Raw genomic sequence first — 20,918 nt, 5'->3', positions numbered from 1 at the left:
TTGTAAAAGAGATTAAAAAGTAAACAGAAAAAAAAATAAATAAATAAATAAATTCCACTTATTTCCCTGAATACCCAGTTTTTCCCATTAGATTTCCCTTGTGTTTTTGATTTCACATACTTTAGACAAGTAACAGTTTCCCAGTGTTCAGTAATGACTACAGAGCCAATACATTAGTGCCTGGGAGACGGGGGCCTTTTAAAGCACGGTCCTATCACGCTTTACTTCTTCATGGTGACTGCTCACAATTACCCAAAACACCAAAAAACACAAAACAACAACCCACAAACATCTATTTCACCACAATCTAACACCACAATACCTCAGAAAAAATCCTCTGTACATAGTTCCTTCATTTTTAATCAAATTTAAAAATTCAACTGCACCCCATTGCATCATGGGAAAGCCTATGTCACAGATCACATGACACTGTGTGGGTCAGTGTGTGTTCCTATTATATATATTTAAAAGTACACAGTAAATATAAAGCAAGTGCCACAAAGGAGCTACACTAACTCACTAAAGAGCTCATGACAAACATGTAATTGATAGTAGAACAAATATTGTAAAATAAGCAAACTTTTGTAAAAGAGATTAAAAAGTAAACAGAAAAAATAAATAAATAAATAAATAAATTCCACTTATTTCCCTGAATACCCAGTTTTTCCCATTAGATTTCCCTTGTGTTTTTGATTTCACATACTTTAGACAAGTAACAGTTTCCCAGTGTTCAGTAAAGACTACAGAGCCAATACATTAGTGCCTGGGAGACGGGGGCCTTTTAAAGCACGGTCCTATCACGCTTTACTTCTTCATGGTGACTGCTCAGAATTACCCAAAACACCAAAAAACACAAAACAACAACCCACAAACATCTATTTCACCACAAACTAACACCACAATACCTCAGAAAAAATCCTCTGTACATAGTTCCTTCATTTTTAATCAAATTTAAAAATTCAACTGCACCCCATTGCATCATGGGAAAGCCTATGTCACAGATCACATGACACTGTGTGGGTCAGTGTGTGTTCCTATTATATATATTTAAAAGTACACAGTAAATATAAAGCAAGTGCCACAAAGGAGCTACACTAACTCACTAAAGAGCTCATGACAAACATGTAATTGATAGTAGAACAAATATTGTAAAATAAGCAAACTTTTGTAAAAGAGATTAAAAAGTAAACAGAAAAAAAAATAAATAAATAAATAAATTCCACTTATTTCCCTGAATACCCAGTTTTTCCCATTAGATTTCCCTTGTGTTTTTGATTTCACATACTTTAGACAAGTAACAGTTTCCCAGTGTTCAGTAATGACTACAGAGCCAATACATTAGTGCCTGGGAGACGGGGGCCTTTTAAAGCACGGTCCTATCACGCTTTACTTCTTCATGGTGACTGCTCACAATTACCCAAAACACCAAAAAACACAAAACAACAACCCACAAACATCTATTTCACCACAATCTAACACCACAATACCTCAGAAAAAATCCTCTGTACATAGTTCCTTCATTTTTAATCAAATTTAAAAATTCAACTGCACCCCATTGCATCATGGGAAAGCCTATGTCACAGATCACATGACACTGTGTGGGTCAGTGTGTGTTCCTATTATATATATTTAAAAGTACACAGTAAATATAAAGCAAGTGCCACAAAGGAGCTACACTAACTCACTAAAGAGCTCATGACAAACATGTAATTGATAGTAGAACAAATATTGTAAAATAAGCAAACTTTTGTAAAAGAGATTAAAAAGTAAACAGAAAAAATAAATAAATAAATAAATAAATTCCACTTATTTCCCTGAATACCCAGTTTTTCCCATTAGATTTCCCTTGTGTTTTTGATTTCACATACTTTAGACAAGTAACAGTTTCCCAGTGTTCAGTAAAGACTACAGAGCCAATACATTAGTGCCTGGGAGACGGGGGCCTTTTAAAGCACGGTCCTATCACGCTTTACTTCTTCATGGTGACTGCTCAGAATTACCCAAAACACCAAAAAACACAAAACAACAACCCACAAACATCTATTTCACCACAAACTAACACCACAATACCTCAGAAAAAATCCTCTGTACATAGTTCCTTCATTTTTAATCAAATTTAAAATTTCAACTGCACCCCATTGCATCATGGGAAAGCCTATGTCACAGATCACATGACACTGTGTGGGTCAGTGTGTGTTCCTATTATATATATTTAAAAGTACACAGTAAATATAAAGCAAGTGCCACAAAGGAGCTACACTAACTCACTAAAGAGCTCATGACAAACATGTAATTGATAGTAGAACAAATATTGTAAAATAAGCAAACTTTTGTAAAAGAGATTAAAAAGTAAACAGAAAAAATAAATAAATAAATAAATAAATTCCACTTATTTCCCTGAATACCCAGTTTTTCCCATTAGATTTCCCTTGTGTTTTTGATTTCACATACTTTAGACAAGTAACAGTTTCCCAGTGTTCAGTAATGACTACAGAGCCAATACATTAGTGCCTGGGAGACGGGGGCCTTTTAAAGCACGGTCCTATCACGCTTTACTTCTTCATGGTGACTGCTCAGAATTACCCAAAACACCAAAAAACACAAAACAACAACCCACAAACATCTATTTCACCACAAACTAACACCACAATACCTCAGAAAAAATCCTCTGTACATAGTTCCTTCATTTTTAATCAAATTTAAAAATTCAACTGCACCCCATTGCATCATGGGAAAGCCTATGTCACAGATCACATGACACTGTGTGGGTCAGTGTGTGTTCCTATTATATATATTTAAAAGTACACAGTAAATATAAAGCAAGTGCCACAAAGGAGCTACACTAACTCACTAAAGAGCTCATGACAAACATGTAATTGATAGTAGAACAAATATTGTAAAATAAGCAAACTTTTGTAAAAGAGATTAAAAAGTAAACAGAAAAAATAAATAAATAAATAAATAAATTCCACTTATTTCCCTGAATACCCAGTTTTTCCCATTAGATTTCCCTTGTGTTTTTGATTTCACATACTTTAGACAAGTAACAGTTTCCCAGTGTTCAGTAATGACTACAGAGCCAATACATTAATGCCTGGGAGACGGGGGCCTTTTAAAGCACGGTCCTATCACGCTTTACTTCTTCATGGTGACTGCTCAGAATTACCCAAAACACCAAAAAACACAAAACAACAACCCACAAACATCTATTTCACCACAGTCTAACACCACAATACCTCAGAAAAAATCCTCTGTACATAGTTCCTTCATTTTTAATCAAATTTAAAAATTCAACTGCACCCCATTGCATCATGGGAAAGCCTATGTCACAGATCACATGACACTGTGTGGGTCAGAGTGTGTTCCTATTATATATATTTAAAAGTACACAGTAAATATAAAGCAAGTGCCACAAAGGAGCTACACTAACTCACTAAAGAGCTCATGACAAACATGTAATTGATAGTAGAACAAATATTGTAAAATAAGCAAACTTTTGTAAAAGAGATTAAAAAGTAAACAGAAAAAAAAAAAAAATAAATAAATAAATTCCACTTATTTCCCTGAATACCCAGTTTTTCCCATTAGATTTCCCTTGTGTTTTTGATTTCACATACTTTAGACAAGTAACAGTTTCCCAGTGTTCAGTAATGACTACAGAGCCAATACATTAGTGCCTGGGAGACGGGGGCCTTTTAAAGCACGGTCCTATCACGCTTTACTTCTTCATGGTGACTGCTCAGAATTACCCAAAACACCAAAAAAAACAAAACAACAACCCACAAACATCTATTTCACCACAAACTAACACCACAATACCTCAGAAAAAATCCTCTGTACATAGTTCCTTCATTTTTAATCAAATTTAAAAATTCAACTGCACCCCATTGCATCATGGGAAAGCCTATGTCACAGATCACATGACACTGTGTGGGTCAGTGTGTGTTCCTATTATATATATTTAAAAGTACACAGTAAATATAAAGCAAGTGCCACAAAGGAGCTACACTAACTCACTAAAGAGCTCATGACAAACATGTAATTGATAGTAGAACAAATATTGTAAAATAAGCAAACTTTTGTAAAAGAGATTAAAAAGTAAACAGAAAAAATAAATAAATAAATAAATAAATTCCACTTATTTCTCTGAATACCCAGTTTTTCCCATTAGATTTCCCTTGTGTTTTTGATTTCACATACTTTAGACAAGTAACAGTTTCCCAGTGTTCAGTAAAGACTACAGAGCCAATACATTAGTGCCTGGGAGACGGGGGCCTTTTAAAGCACGGTCCTATCACGCTTTACTTCTTCATGGTGACTGCTCAGAATTACCCAAAACACCAAAAAACACAAAACAACAACCCACAAACATCTATTTCACCACAAACTAACACCACAATACCTCAGAAAAAATCCTCTGTACATAGTTCCTTCATTTTTAATCAAATTTAAAAATTCAACTGCACCCCATTGCATCATGGGAAAGCCTATGTCACAGATCACATGACACTGTGTGGGTCAGTGTGTGTTCCTATTATATATATTTAAAAGTACACAGTAAATATAAAGCAAGTGCCACAAAGGAGCTACACTAACTCACTAAAGAGCTCATGACAAACATGTAATTGATAGTAGAACAAATATTGTAAAATAAGCAAACTTTTGTAAAAGAGATTAAAAAGTAAACAGAAAAAATAAATAAATAAATAAATAAATTCCACTTATTTCCCTGAATACCCAGTTTTTCCCATTAGATTTCCCTTGTGTTTTTGATTTCACATACTTTAGACAAGTAACAGTTTCCCAGTGTTCAGTAATGACTACAGAGCCAATACATTAGTGCCTGGGAGACGGGGGCCTTTTAAAGCACGGTCCTATCACGCTTTACTTCTTCATGGTGACTGCTCAGAATTACCCAAAACACCAAAAAACACAAAACAACAACCCACAAACATCTATTTCACCACAAACTAACACCACAATACCTCAGAAAAAATCCTCTGTACATAGTTCCTTCATTTTTAATCAAATTTAAAAATTCAACTGCACCCCATTGCATCATGGGAAAGCCTATGTCACAGATCACATGACACTGTGTGGGTCAGTGTGTGTTCCTATTATATATATTTAAAAGTACACAGTAAATATAAAGCAAGTGCCACAAAGGAGCTACACTAACTCACTAAAGAGCTCATGACAAACATGTAATTGATAGTAGAACAAATATTGTAAAATAAGCAAACTTTTGTAAAAGAGATTAAAAAGTAAACAGAAAAAAAAAATAAATAAATAAATAAATTCCACTTATTTCCCTGAATACCCAGTTTTTCCCATTAGATTTCCCTTGTGTTTTTGATTTCACATACTTTAGACAAGTAACAGTTTCCCAGTGTTCAGTAAAGACTACAGAGCCAATACATTAGTGCCTGGGAGACGGGGGCCTTTTAAAGCACGGTCCTATCACGCTTTACTTCTTCATGGTGACTGCTCAGAATTACCCAAAACACCAAAAAACACAAAACAACAACCCACAAACATCTATTTCACCACAAACTAACACCACAATACCTCAGAAAAAATCCTCTGTACATAGTTCCTTCATTTTTAATCAAATTTAAAAATTCAACTGCACCCCATTGCATCATGGGAAAGCCTATGTCACAGATCACATGACACTGTGTGGGTCAGTGTGTGTTCCTATTATATATATTTAAAAGTACACAGTAAATATAAAGCAAGTGCCACAAAGGAGCTACACTAACTCACTAAAGAGCTCATGACAAACATGTAATTGATAGTAGAACAAATATTGTAAAATAAGCAAACTTTTGTAAAAGAGATTAAAAAGTAAACAGAAAAAATAAATAAATAAATAAATAAATTCCACTTATTTCCCTGAATACCCAGTTTTTCCCATTAGATTTTCCTTGTGTTTTTGATTTCACATACTTTAGACAAGTAACAGTTTCCCAGTGTTCAGTAATGACTACAGAGCCAATACATTAGTGCCTGGGAGACGGGGGCCTTTTAAAGCACGGTCCTATCACGCTTTACTTCTTCATGGTGACTGCTCAGAATTACCCAAAACACCAAAAAAAACAAAACAACAACCCACAAACATCTATTTCACCACAAACTAACACCACAATACCTCAGAAAAAATCCTCTGTACATAGTTCCTTCATTTTTAATCAAATTTAAAAATTCAACTGCACCCCATTGCATCATGGGAAAGCCTATGTCACAGATCACATGACACTGTGTGGGTCAGTGTGTGTTCCTATTATATATATTTAAAAGTACACAGTAAATATAAAGCAAGTGCCACAAAGGAGCTACACTAACTCACTAAAGAGCTCATGACAAACATGTGATTGATAGTAGAACATATATTGTAAAATAAGCAAACTTTTGTAAAAGAGATTAAAAAGGAAACAGAAAAAATAAATAAATAAATAAATAAATTCCACTTATTTCCCTGAATACCCAGTTTTTCCCATTATATTTCCCTTGTGTTTTTGATTTCACATACTTTAGACAAGTAACAGTTTCCCAGTGTTCAGTAATGACTACAGAGCCAATACATTAGTGCCTGGGAGACGGGGGCCTTTTAAAGCACGGTCCTATCACGCTTTACTTCTTCATGGTGACTGCTCAGAATTACCCAAAACACCAAAAAACACAAAACAACAACCCACAAACATCTATTTCACCACAAACTAACACCACAATACCTCAGAAAAAATCCTCTGTACATAGTTCCTTCATTTTTAATCAAATTTAAAAATTCAACTGCACCCCATTGCATCATGGGAAAGCCTATGTCACAGATCACATGACACTGTGTGGGTCAGTGTGTGTTCCTATTATATATATTTAAAAGTACACAGTAAATATAAAGCAAGTGCCACAAAGGAGCTACACTAACTCACTAAAGAGCTCATGACAAACATGTGATTGATAGTAGAACATATATTGTAAAATAAGCAAACTTTTGTAAAAGAGATTAAAAAGGAAACAGAAAAAATAAATAAATAAATAAATAAATTCCACTTATTTCCCTGAATACCCAGTTTTTCCCATTAGATTTCCCTTGTGTTTTTGATTTCATATACTTTAGACAAGTAACAGTTTCCCACTGTTCAGTAATGACTACAGAGCCAATACATTAGTGCCTGGGAGACGGGGGCCTTTTAAAGCACGGTCCTATCACGCTTTACTTCTTCATGGTGACTGCTCAGAATTACCCAAAACACCAAAAAACACAAAACAACAACCCACAAACATCTATTTCACCACAAACTAACACCACAATACCTCAGAAAAAATCCTCTGTACATAGTTCCTTCATTTTTAATCAAATTTAAAAATTCAACTGCACCCCATTGCATCATGGGAAAGCCTATGTCACAGATCACATGACACTGTGTGGGTCAGTGTGTGTTCCTATTATATATATTTAAAAGTACACAGTAAATATAAAGCAAGTGCCACAAAGGAGCTACACTAACTCACTAAAGAGCTCATGACAAACATGTAATTGATAGTAGAACAAATATTGTAAAATAAGCAAACTTTTGTAAAAGAGATTAAAAAGTAAACAGAAAAAAAAATAAATAAATAAATAAATTCCACTTATTTCCCTGAATACCCAGTTTTTCCCATTAGATTTCCCTTGTGTTTTTGATTTCACATACTTTAGACAAGTAACAGTTTCCCAGTGTTCAGTAAAGACTACAGAGCCAATACATTAGTGCCTGGGAGACGGGGGCCTTTTAAAGCACGGTCCTATCACGCTTTACTTCTTCATGGTGACTGCTCAGAATTACCCAAAACACCAAAAAACACAAAACAACAACCCACAAACATCTATTTCACCACAAACTAACACCACAATACCTCAGAAAAAATCCTCTGTACATAGTTCCTTCATTTTTAATCAAATTTAAAAATTCAACTGCACCCCATTGCATCATGGGAAAGCCTATGTCACAGATCACATGACACTGTGTGGGTCAGTGTGTGTTCCTATTATATATATTTAAAAGTACACAGTAAATATAAAGCAAGTGCCACAAAGGAGCTACACTAACTCACTAAAGAGCTCATGACAAACATGTAATTGATAGTAGAACAAATATTGTAAAATAAGCAAACTTTTGTAAAAGAGATTAAAAAGTAAACAGAAAAAATAAATAAATAAATAAATAAATTCCACTTATTTCCCTGAATACCCAGTTTTTCCCATTAGATTTCCCTTGTGTTTTTGATTTCACATACTTTAGACAAGTAACAGTTTCCCAGTGTTCAGTAATGACTACAGAGCCAATACATTAGTGCCTGGGAGACGGGGGCCTTTTAAAGCACGGTCCTATCACGCTTTACTTCTTCATGGTGACTGCTCAGAATTACCCAAAACACCAAAAAACACAAAACAACAACCCACAAACATCTATTTCACCACAAACTAACACCACAATACCTCAGAAAAAATCCTCTGTACATAGTTCCTTCATTTTTAATCAAATTTAAAAATTCAACTGCACCCCATTGCATCATGGGAAAGCCTATGTCACAGATCACATGACACTGTGTGGGTCAGTGTGTGTTCCTATTATATATATTTAAAAGTACACAGTAAATATAAAGCAAGTGCCACAAAGGAGCTACACTAACTCACTAAAGAGCTCATGACAAACATGTAATTGATAGTAGAACAAATATTGTAAAATAAGCAAACTTTTGTAAAAGAGATTAAAAAGTAAACAGAAAAAATAAATAAATAAATAAATAAATTCCACTTATTTCCCTGAATACCCAGTTTTTCCCATTAGATTTCCCTTGTGTTTTTGATTTCACATACTTTAGACAAGTAACAGTTCCCCAGTGTTCAGTAATGACTACAGAGCCAATACATTAGTGCCTGGGAGACGGGGGCCTTTTAAAGCACGGTCCTATCACGCTTTACTTCTTCATGGTGACTGCTCAGAATTACCCAAAACACCAAAAAACACAAAACAACAACCCACAAACATCTATTTCACCACAAACTAACACCACAATACCTCAGAAAAAATCCTCTGTACATAGTTCCTTCATTTTTAATCAAATTTAAAAATTCAACTGCACCCCATTGCATCATGGGAAAGCCTATGTCACAGATCACATGACACTGTGTGGGTCAGTGTGTGTTCCTATTATATATATTTAAAAGTACACAGTAAATATAAAGCAAGTGCCACAAAGGAGCTACACTAACTCACTAAAGAGCTCATGACAAACATGTAATTGATAGTAGAACAAATATTGTAAATTAAGCAAACTTTTGTAAAAGAGATTAAAAAGTAAACAGAAAAAAAAATAAATAAATAAATAAATTCCACTTATTTCCCTGAATACCCAGTTTTTCCCATTAGATTTCCCTTGTGTTTTTGATTTCACATACTTTAGACAAGTAACAGTTTCCCAGTGTTCAGTAATGACTACAGAGCCAATACATTAGTGCCTGGGAGACGGGGGCCTTTTAAAGCACGGTCCTATCACGCTTTACTTCTTCATGGTGACTGCTCACAATTACCCAAAACACCAAAAAACACAAAACAACAACCCACAAACATCTATTTCACCACAAACTAACACCACAATACCTCAGAAAAAATCCTCTGTACATAGTTCCTTCATTTTTAATCAAATTTAAAAATTCAACTGCACCCCATTGCATCATGGGAAAGCCTATGTCACAGATCACATGACACTGTGTGGGTCAGTGTGTGTTCCTATTATATATATTTAAAAGTACACAGTAAATATAAAGCAAGTGCCACAAAGGAGCTACACTAACTCACTAAAGAGCTCATGACAAACATGTAATTGATAGTAGAACAAATATTGTAAAATAAGCAAACTTTTGTAAAAGAGATTAAAAAGTAAACAGAAAAAATAAATAAATAAATAAATAAATTCCACTTATTTCCCTGAATACCCAGTTTTTCCCATTAGATTTCCCTTGTGTTTTTGATTTCACATACTTTAGACAAGTAACAGTTTCCCAGTGTTCAGTAATGACTACAGAGCCAATACATTAGTGCCTGGGAGACGGGGGCCTTTTAAAGCACGGTCCTATCACGCTTTACTTCTTCATGGTGACTGCTCAGAATTACCCAAAACACCAAAAAACACAAAACAACAACCCACAAACATCTATTTCACCACAAACTAACACCACAATACCTCAGAAAAAATCCTCTGTACATAGTTCCTTCATTTTTAATCAAATTTAAAAATTCAACTGCACCCCATTGCATCATGGGAAAGCCTATGTCACAGATCACATGACACTGTGTGGGTCAGTGTGTGTTCCTATTATATATATTTAAAAGTACACAGTAAATATAAAGCAAGTGCCACAAAGGAGCTACACTAACTCACTAAAGAGCTCATGACAAACATGTAATTGATAGTAGAACAAATATTGTAAAATAAGCAAACTTTTGTAAAAGAGATTAAAAAGTAAACAGAAAAAATAAAAAAATAAATAAATAAATTCCACTTATTTCCCTGAATACCCAGTTTTTCCCATTAGATTTCCCTTGTGTTTTTGATTTCACATACTTTAGACAAGTAACAGTTTCCCAGTGTTCAGTAATGACTACAGAGCCAATACATTAGTGCCTGGGAGACGGGGGCCTTTTAAAGCACGGTCCTATCACGCTTTACTTCTTCATGGTGACTGCTCAGAATTACCCAAAACACCAAAAAAAACAAAACAACAACCCACAAACATCTATTTCACCACAAACTAACACCACAATACCTCAGAAAAAATCCTCTGTACATAGTTCCTTCATTTTTAATCAAATTTAAAAATTCAACTGCACCCCATTGCATCATGGGAAAGCCTATGTCACAGATCACATGACACTGTGTGGGTCAGTGTGTGTTCCTATTATATATATTTAAAAGTACACAGTAAATATAAAGCAAGTGCCACAAAGGAGCTACACTAACTCACTAAAGAGCTCATGACAAACATGTAATTGATAGTAGAACAAATATTGTAAAATAAGCAAACTTTTGTAAAAGAGATTAAAAAGTAAACAGAAAAAATAAATAAATAAATAAATAAATTCCACTTATTTCCCTGAATACCCAGTTTTTCCCATTAGATTTCCCTTGTGTTTTTGATTTCACATACTTTAGACAAGTAACAGTTTCCCAGTGTTCAGTAATGACTACAGAGCCAATACATTAGTGCCTGGGAGACGGGGGCCTTTTAAAGCACGGTCCTATCACGCTTTACTTCTTCATGGTGACTGCTCAGAATTACCCAAAACACCAAAAAACACAAAACAACAACCCACAAACATCTATTTCACCACAAACTAACACCACAATACCTCAGAAAAAATCCTCTGTACATAGTTCCTTCATTTTTAATCAAATTTAAAAATTCAACTGCACCCCATTGCATCATGGGAAAGCCTATGTCACAGATCACATGACACTGTGTGGGTCAGTGTGTGTTCCTATTATATATATTTAAAAGTACACAGTAAATATAAAGCAAGTGCCACAAAGGAGCTACACTAACTCACTAAAGAGCTCATGACAAACATGTAATTGATAGTAGAACAAATATTGTAAAATAAGCAAACTTTTGTAAAAGAGATTAAAAAGTAAACAGAAAAAATAAATAAATAAATAAATAAATTCCACTTATTTCCCTGAATACCCAGTTTTTCCCATTAGATTTCCCTTGTGTTTTTGATTTCACATACTTTAGACAAGTAACAGTTTCCCAGTGTTCAGTAATGACTACAGAGCCAATACATTAGTGCCTGGGAGACGGGGGCCTTTTAAAGCACGGTCCTATCACGCTTTACTTCTTCATGGTGACTGCTCAGAATTACCCAAAACACCAAAAAACACAAAACAACAACCCACAAACATCTATTTCACCACAAACTAACACCACAATACCTCAGAAAAAATCCTCTGTACATAGTTCCTTCATTTTTAATCAAATTTAAAAATTCAACTGCACCCCATTGCATCATGGGAAAGCCTATGTCACAGATCACATGACACTGTGTGGGTCAGTGTGTGTTCCTATTATATATATTTAAAAGTACACAGTAAATATAAAGCAAGTGCCACAAAGGAGCTACACTAACTCACTAAAGAGCTCATGACAAACATGTAATTGATAGTAGAACAAATATTGTAAAATAAGCAAACTTTTGTAAAAGAGATTAAAAAGTAAACAGAAAAAAAAAATAAATAAATAAATAAATAAATAAATAAATAAATAAATTCCACTTATTTCCCTGAATACCCAGTTTTTCCCATTAGATTTCCCTTGTGTTTTTGATTTCACATACTTTAGACAAGTAACAGTTTCCCAGTGTTCAGTAATGACTACAGAGCCAATACATTAGTGCCTGGGAGACGGGGGCCTTTTAAAGGACGGTCCTATCACGCTTTACTTCTTCATGGTGACTGCTCAGAATTACCCAAAACACCAAAAAACACAAAACAACAACCCACAAACATCTATTTCACCACAAACTAACACCACAATACCTCAGAAAAAATCCTCTGTACATAGTTCCTTCATTTTTAATCAAATTTAAAGATTCAACTGCACCCCATTGCATCATGGGAAAGCCTATGTCACAGATCACATGACACTGTGTGGGTCAGTGTGTGTTCCTATTATATATATTTAAAAGTACACAGTAAATATAAAGCAAGTGCCACAAAGGAGCTACACTAACTCACTAAAGAGCTCATGACAAACATGTAATTGATAGTAGAACAAATATTGTAAAATAAGCAAACTTTTGTAAAAGAGATTAAAAAGTAAACAGAAAAAATAAATAAATAAATAAATAAATTCCACTTATTTCCCTGAATACCCAGTTTTTCCCATTAGATTTCCCTTGTGTTTTTGATTTCACATACTTTAGACAAGTAACAGTTTCCCAGTGTTCAGTAATGACTACAGAGCCAATACATTAGTGCCTGGGAGACGGGGGCCTTTTAAAGCACGGTCCTATCACGCTTTACTTCTTCATGGTGACTGCTCAGAATTACCCAAAACACCAAAAAAAACAAAACAACAACCCACAAACATCTATTTCACCACAAACTAACACCACAATACCTCAGAAAAAATCCTCTGTACATAGTTCCTTCATTTTTAATCAAATTTAAAAATTCAACTGCACCCCATTGCATCATGGGAAAGCCTATGTCACAGATCACATGACACTGTGTGGGTCAGTGTGTGTTCCTATTATATATATTTAAAAGTACACAGTAAATATAAAGCAAGTGCCACAAAGGAGCTACACTAACTCACTAAAGAGCTCATGACAAACATGTGATTGATAGTAGAACATATATTGTAAAATAAGCAAACTTTTGTAAAAGAGATTAAAAAGGAAACAGAAAAAATAAATAAATAAATAAATAAATAAATAAATAAATTCCACTTATTTCCCTGAATACCCAGTTTTTCCCATTAGATTTCCCTTGTGTTTTTGATTTCACATACTTTAGACAAGTAACAGTTTCCCAGTGTTCAGTAATGACTACAGAGCCAATACATTAGTGCCTGGGAGACGGGGGCCTTTTAAAGCACGGTCCTATCACGCTTTACTTCTTCATGGTGACTGCTCAGAATTACCAAAAACACCAAAAAACACAAAACAACAACCCACAAACATCTATTTCACCACAAACTAACACCACAATACCTCAGAAAAAATCCTCTGTACATAGTTCCTTCATTTTTAATCAAATTTAAAAATTCAACTGCACCCCATTGCATCATGGGAAAGCCTATGTCACAGATCACATGACACTGTGTGGGTCAGTGTGTGTTCCTATTATATATATTTAAAAGTACACAGTAAATATAAAGCAAGTGCCACAAAGGAGCTACACTAACTCACTAAAGAGCTCATGACAAACATGTGATTGATAGTAGAACATATATTGTAAAATAAGCAAACTTTTGTAAAAGAGATTAAAAAGTAAACAGAAAAAATAAATAAATAAATAAATAAATTCCACTTATTTCCCTGAATACCCAGTTTTTCCCATTAGATTTCCCTTGTGTTTTTGATTTCATATACTTTAGACAAGTAACAGTTTCCCACTGTTCAGTAATGACTACAGAGCCAATACATTAGTGCCTGGGAGACGGGGGCCTTTTAAAGCACGGTCCTATCACGCTTTACTTCTTCATGGTGACTGCTCAGAATTACCCAAAACACCAAAAAACACAAAACAACAACCCACAAACATCTATTTCACCACAAACTAACACCACAATACCTCAGAAAAAATCCTCTGTACATAGTTCCTTCATTTTTAATCAAATTTAAAAATTCAACTGCACCCCATTGCATCATGGGAAAGCCTATGTCACAGATCACATGACACTGTGTGGGTCAGTGTGTGTTCCTATTATATATATTTAAAAGTACACAGTAAATATAAAGCAAGTGCCACAAAGGAGCTACACTAACTCACTAAAGAGCTCATGACAAACATGTAATTGATAGTAGAACAAATATTGTAAAATAAGCAAACTTTTGTAAAAGAGATTAAAAAGTAAACAGAAAAAATAAATAAATAAATAAATAAATTCCACTTATTTCCCTGAATACCCAGTTTTTCCCATTAGATTTCCCTTGTGTTTTTGATTTCACATACTTTAGACAAGTAACAGTTTCCCAGTGTTCAGTAATGACTACAGAGCCAATACATTAGTGCCTGGGAGATGGGGGCCTTTTAAAGCACGGTCCTATCACGCTTTACTTCTTCATGGTGACTGCTCAGAATTACCCAAAACACCAAAAAACACAAAACAACAACCCACAAACATCTATTTCACCACAAACTAACACCACAATACCTCAGAAAAAATCCTCTGTACATAGTTCCTTCATTTTTAATCAAATTTAAAAATTCAACTGCACCCCATTGCATCATGGGAAAGCCTATGTCACAGATCACATGACACTGTGTGGGTCAGTGTGTGTTCCTATTATATATATTTAAAAGTACACAGTAAATATAAAGCAAGTGCCACAAAGGAGCTACACTAACTCACTAAAGAGCTCATGACAAACATGTAATTGATAGTAGAACAAATATTGTAAAATAAGCAAACTTTTGTAAAAGAGATTAAAAAGTAAACAGAAAAAAAAAAAAAATAAATAAATAAATAAATAAATAAATAAATAAATAAATTCCACTTATTTCCCTGAATACCCAGTTTTTCCGATTAGATTTCCCTTGTGTTTTTGATTTCACATACTTTAGACAAGTAACAGTTTCCCAGTGTTCAGTAATGACTACAGAGCCAATACATTAGTGCCTGGGAGACGGGGGCCTTTTAAAGGACGGTCCTATCACGCTTTACTTCTTCATGGTGACTGCTCAGAATTACCCAAAACACCAAAAAACACAAAACAACAACCCACAAACATCTATTTCACCACAAACTAACACCACAATACCTCAGAAAAAATCCTCTGTACATAGTTCCTTCATTTTTAATCAAATTTAAAAATTCAACTGCACCCCATTGCATCATGGGAAAGCCTATGTCACAGATCACATGACACTGTGTGGGTCAGTGTGTGTTCCTATTATATATATTTAAAAGTACACAGTAAATATAAAGCAAGTGCCACAAAGGAGCTACACTAACTCACTAAAGAGCTCATGACAAACATGTAATTGATAGTAGAACAAATATTGTAAAATAAGCAAACTTTTGTAAAAGAGATTAAAAAGTAAACAGAAAAAATAAATAAATAAATAAATAAATTCCACTTATTTCCCTGAATACCCAGTTTTTCCCATTAGATTTCCCTTGTGTTTTTGATTTCACATACTTTAGACAAGTAACAGTTTCCCAGTGTTCAGTAATGACTACAGAGCCAATACATTAGTGCCTGGGAGACGGGGGCCTTTTAAAGCACGGTCCTATCACGCTTTACTTCTTCATGGTGACTGCTCAGAATTACCCAAAACACCAAAAAAAACAAAACAACAACCCACAAACATCTATTTCACCACAAACTAACACCACAATACCTCAGAAAAAATCCTCTGTACATAGTTCCTTCATTTTTAATCAAATTTAAAAATTCAACTGCACCCCATTGCATCATGGGAAAGCCTATGTCACAGATCACATGACACTGTGTGGGTCAGTGTGTGTTCCTATTATATATATTTAAAAGTACACAGTAAATATAAAGCAAGTGCCACAAAGGAGCTACACTAACTCACTAAAGAGCTCATGACAAACATGTGATTGATAGTAGAACATATATTGTAAAATAAGCAAACTTTTGTAAAAGAGATTAAAAAGGAAACAGAAAAAATAAATAAATAAATAAATAAATAAATAAATTCCACTTATTTCCCTGAATACCCAGTTTTTCCCATTAGATTTCCCTTGTGTTTTTGATTTCACATACTTTAGACAAGTAACAGTTTCACAGTGTTCAGTAATGACTACAGAGCCAATACATTAGTGCCTGGGAGACGGGGGCCTTTTAAAGCACGGTCCTATCACGCTTTACTTCTTCATGGTGACTGCTCAGAATTACCCAAAACACCAAAAAACACAAAACAACAACCCACAAACATCTATTTCACCACAAACTAACACCACAATACCTCAGAAAAAATCCTCTGTACATAGTTCCTTCATTTTTAATCAAATTTAAAAATTCAACTGCACCCCATTGCATCATGGGAAAGCCTATGTCACAGATCACATGACACTGTGTGGGTCAGTGTGTGTTCCTATTATATATATTTAAAAGTACACAGTAAATATAAAGCAAGTGCCACAAAGGAGCTACACTAACTCACTAAAGAGCTCATGACAAACATGTGATTGATAGTAGAACATATATTGTAAAATAAGCAAACTTTTGTAAAAGAGATTAAAAAGGAAACAGAAAAAATAAATAAATAAATAAATAAATTCCACTTATTTCCCTGAATACCCAGTTTTTCCCATTAGATTTCCCTTGTGTTTTTGATTTCATATACTTTAGACAAGTAACAGTTTCCCACTGTTCAGTAATGACTACAGAGCCAATACATTAGTGCCTGGGAGACGGGGGCCTTTTAAAGCACGGTCCTATCACGCTTTACTTCTTCATGGTGACTGCTCAGAATTACCCAAAACACCAAAAAACACAAAACAACAACCCACAAACATCTATTTCACCACAAACTAACACCACAATACCTCAGAAAAAATCCTCTGTACATAGTTCCTTCATTTTTAATCAAATTTAAAAATTCAACTGCACCCCATTGCATCATGGGAAAGCCTATGTCACAGATCACATGACACTGTGTGGGTCAGTGTGTGTTCCTATTATATATATTTAAAAGTACACAGTAAATATAAAGCAAGTGCCACAAAGGAGCTACACTAACTCACTAAAGAGCTCATGACAAACATGTAATTGATAGTAGAACAAATATTGTAAAATAAGCAAACTTTTGTAAAAGAGATTAAAAAGTAAACAGAAAAAATAAATAAATAAATAAATAAATTCCACTTATTTCCCTGAATACCCAGTTTTTCCCATTAGATTTCCCTTGTGTTTTTGATTTCACATACTTTAGACAAGTAACAGTTTCCCAGTGTTCAGTAAAGACTACAGAGCCAATACATTAGTGCCTGGGAGACGGGGGCCTTTTAAAGCACGGTCCTATCACGCTTTACTTCTTCATGGTGACTGCTCAGAATTACCCAAAACACCAAAAAACACAAAACAACAACCCACAAACATCTATTTCACCACAAACTAACACCACAATACCTCAGAAAAAATCCTCTGTACATAGTTCCTTCATTTTTAATCAAATTTAAAAATTCAACTGCACCCCATTGCATCATGGGAAAGCCTATGTCACAGATCACATGACACTGTGTGGGTCAGTGTGTGTTCCTATTATATATATTTAAAAGTACACAGTAAATATAAAGCAAGTGCCACAAAGGAGCTACACTAACTCACTAAAGAGCTCATGACAAACATGTAATTGATAGTAGAACAAATATTGTAAAATAAGCAAACTTTTGTAAAAGAGATTAAAAAGTAAACAGAAAAAATAAATAAATAAATTCCACTTATTTCCCTGAATACCCAGTTTTTCCCATTAGATTTCCCTTGTGTTTTTGATTTCACATACTTTAGACAAGTAACAGTTTCCCAGTGTTCAGTAATGACTACAGAGCCAATACATTAGTGCCTGGGAGACGGGGGCCTTTTAAAGCACGGTCCTATCACGCTTTACTTCTTCATGGTGACTGCTCAGAATTACCCAAAACACCAAAAAACACAAAACAACAACCCACAAACATCTATTTCACCACAAACTAACACCACAATACCTCAGAAAAAATCCTCTGTACATAGTTCCTTCATTTTTAATCAAATTTAAAAATTCAACTGCACCCCATTGCATCATGGGAAAGCCTATGTCACAGATCACATGACACTGTGTGGGTCAGTGTGTGTTCCTATTATATATATTTAAAAGTACACAGTAAATATAAAGCAAGTGCCACAAAGGAGCTACACTAACTCACTAAAGAGCTCATGACAAACATGTAATTGATAGTAGAACAAATATTGTAAAATAAGCAAACTTTTGTAAAAGAGATTAAAAAGTAAACAGAAAAAATAAATAAATAAATAAATAAATTCCACTTATTTCCCTGAATACCCAGTTTTTCCCATTAGATTTCCCTTGTGTTTTTGATTTCACATACTTTAGACAAGTAACAGTTTCCCAGTGTTCAGTAATGACTACAGAGCCAATACATTAGTGCCTGGGAGATGGGGGCCTTTTAAAGCACGGTCCTATCACGCTTTACTTCTTCATGGTGACTGCTCAGAATTACCCAAAACACCAAAAAACACAAAACAACAACCCACAAACATCTATTTCACCACAAACTAACACCACAATACCTCAGAAAAAATCCTCTGTACATAGTTCCTTCATTTTTAATCAAATTTAAAAATTCAACTGCACCCCATTGCATCATGGGAAAGCCTATGTCACAGATCACATGACACTGTGTGGGTCAGTGTGTGTTCCTATTATATATATTTAAAAGTACACAGTAAATATAAAGCAAGTGCCACAAAGGAGCTACACTAACTCACTAAAGAGCTCATGACAAACATGTAATTGATAGTAGAACAAATATTGTAAAATAAGCAAACTTTTGTAAAAGAGATTAAAAAGTAAACAGAAAAAATAAATAAATAAATAAATAAATTCCACTTATTTCCCTGAATACCCAGTTTTTCCCATTAGATTTCCCTTGTGTTTTTGATTTCACATACTTTAGACAAGTAACAGTTTCCCAGTGTTCAGTAATGACTACAGAGCCAATACATTAGTGCCTGGGAGACGGGGGCCTTTTAAAGCACGGTCCTATCACGCTTTACTTCTTCATGGTGACTGCTCAGAATTACCCAAAACACCAAAAAACACAAAACAACAACCCACAAACATCTATTTCACCACAAACTAACACCACAATACCTCAGAAAAAATCCTCTGTACATAGTTCCTTCATTTTTAATCAAATTTAAAAATTCAACTGCACCCCATTGCATCATGGGAAAGCCTATGTCACAGATCACATGACACTGTGTGGGTCAGTGTGTGTTCCTATTATATATATTTAAAAGTACACAGTAAATATAAAGCAAGTGCCACAAAGGAGCTACACTAACTCACTAAAGAGCTCATGACAAACATGTAATTGATAGTAGAACAAATATTGTAAAATAAGCAAACTTTTGTAAAAGAGATTAAAAAGTAAACAGAAAAAATAAATAAATAAATAAATAAATTCCACTTATTTCCCTGAATACCCAGTTTTTCCCATTAGATTTCCCTTGTGTTTTTGATTTCACATACTTTAGACAAGTAACAGTTTCCCAGTGTTCAGTAATGACTACAGAGCCAATACATTAGTGCCTGGGAGACGGGGGCCTTTTAAAGCACGGTCCTATCACGCTTTACTTCTTCATGGTGACTGCTCAGAATTACCCAAAACACCAAAAAACACAAAACAACAACCCACAAACATCTATTTCACCACAAACTAACACCACAATACCTCAGAAAAAATCCTCTGTACATAGTTCCTTCATTTTTAATCAAATTTAAAAATTCAACTGCACCCCATTGCATCATGGGAAAGCCTATGTCACAGATCACATGACACTGTGTGGGTCAGTGTGTGTTCCTATTATATATATTTAAAAGTACACAGTAAATATAAAGCAAGTGCCACAAAGGAGCTACACTAACTCACTAAAGAGCTCATGACAAACATGTAATTGATAGTAGAACAAATATTGTAAAATAAGCAAACTTTTGTAAAAGAGATTAAAAAGTAAACAGAAAAAATAAATAAATAAATAAATAAATTCCACTTATTTCCCTGAATACCCAGTTTTTCCCATTAGATTTCCCTTGTGTTTTTGATTTCACATACTTTAGACAAGTAACAGTTTCCCAGTGTTCAGTAATGACTACAGAGCCAATACATTAGTGCCTGGGAGACGGGGGCCTTTTAAAGCACGGTCCTATCACGCTTTACTTCTTCATGGTGACTGCTCAGAATTACCCAAAACACCAAAAAACACAAAACAACAACCCACAAACATCTATTTCACCACAAACTAACACCACAATACCTCAGAAAAAATCCTCTGTACATAGTTCCTTCATTTTTAATCAAATTTAAAAATTCAACTGCACCCCATTGCATCATGGGAAAGCCTATGTCACAGATCACATGACACTGTGTGGGTCAGTGTGTGTTCCTATTATAT

This window comes from Astyanax mexicanus, chromosome 5, assembly GCF_023375975.1.
Source record: "Astyanax mexicanus isolate ESR-SI-001 chromosome 5, AstMex3_surface, whole genome shotgun sequence".
NCBI classification, from domain to species: Eukaryota; Metazoa; Chordata; class Actinopteri; order Characiformes; family Acestrorhamphidae; genus Astyanax; species Astyanax mexicanus.
This window is presented reverse-complemented; position numbering follows the sequence as displayed.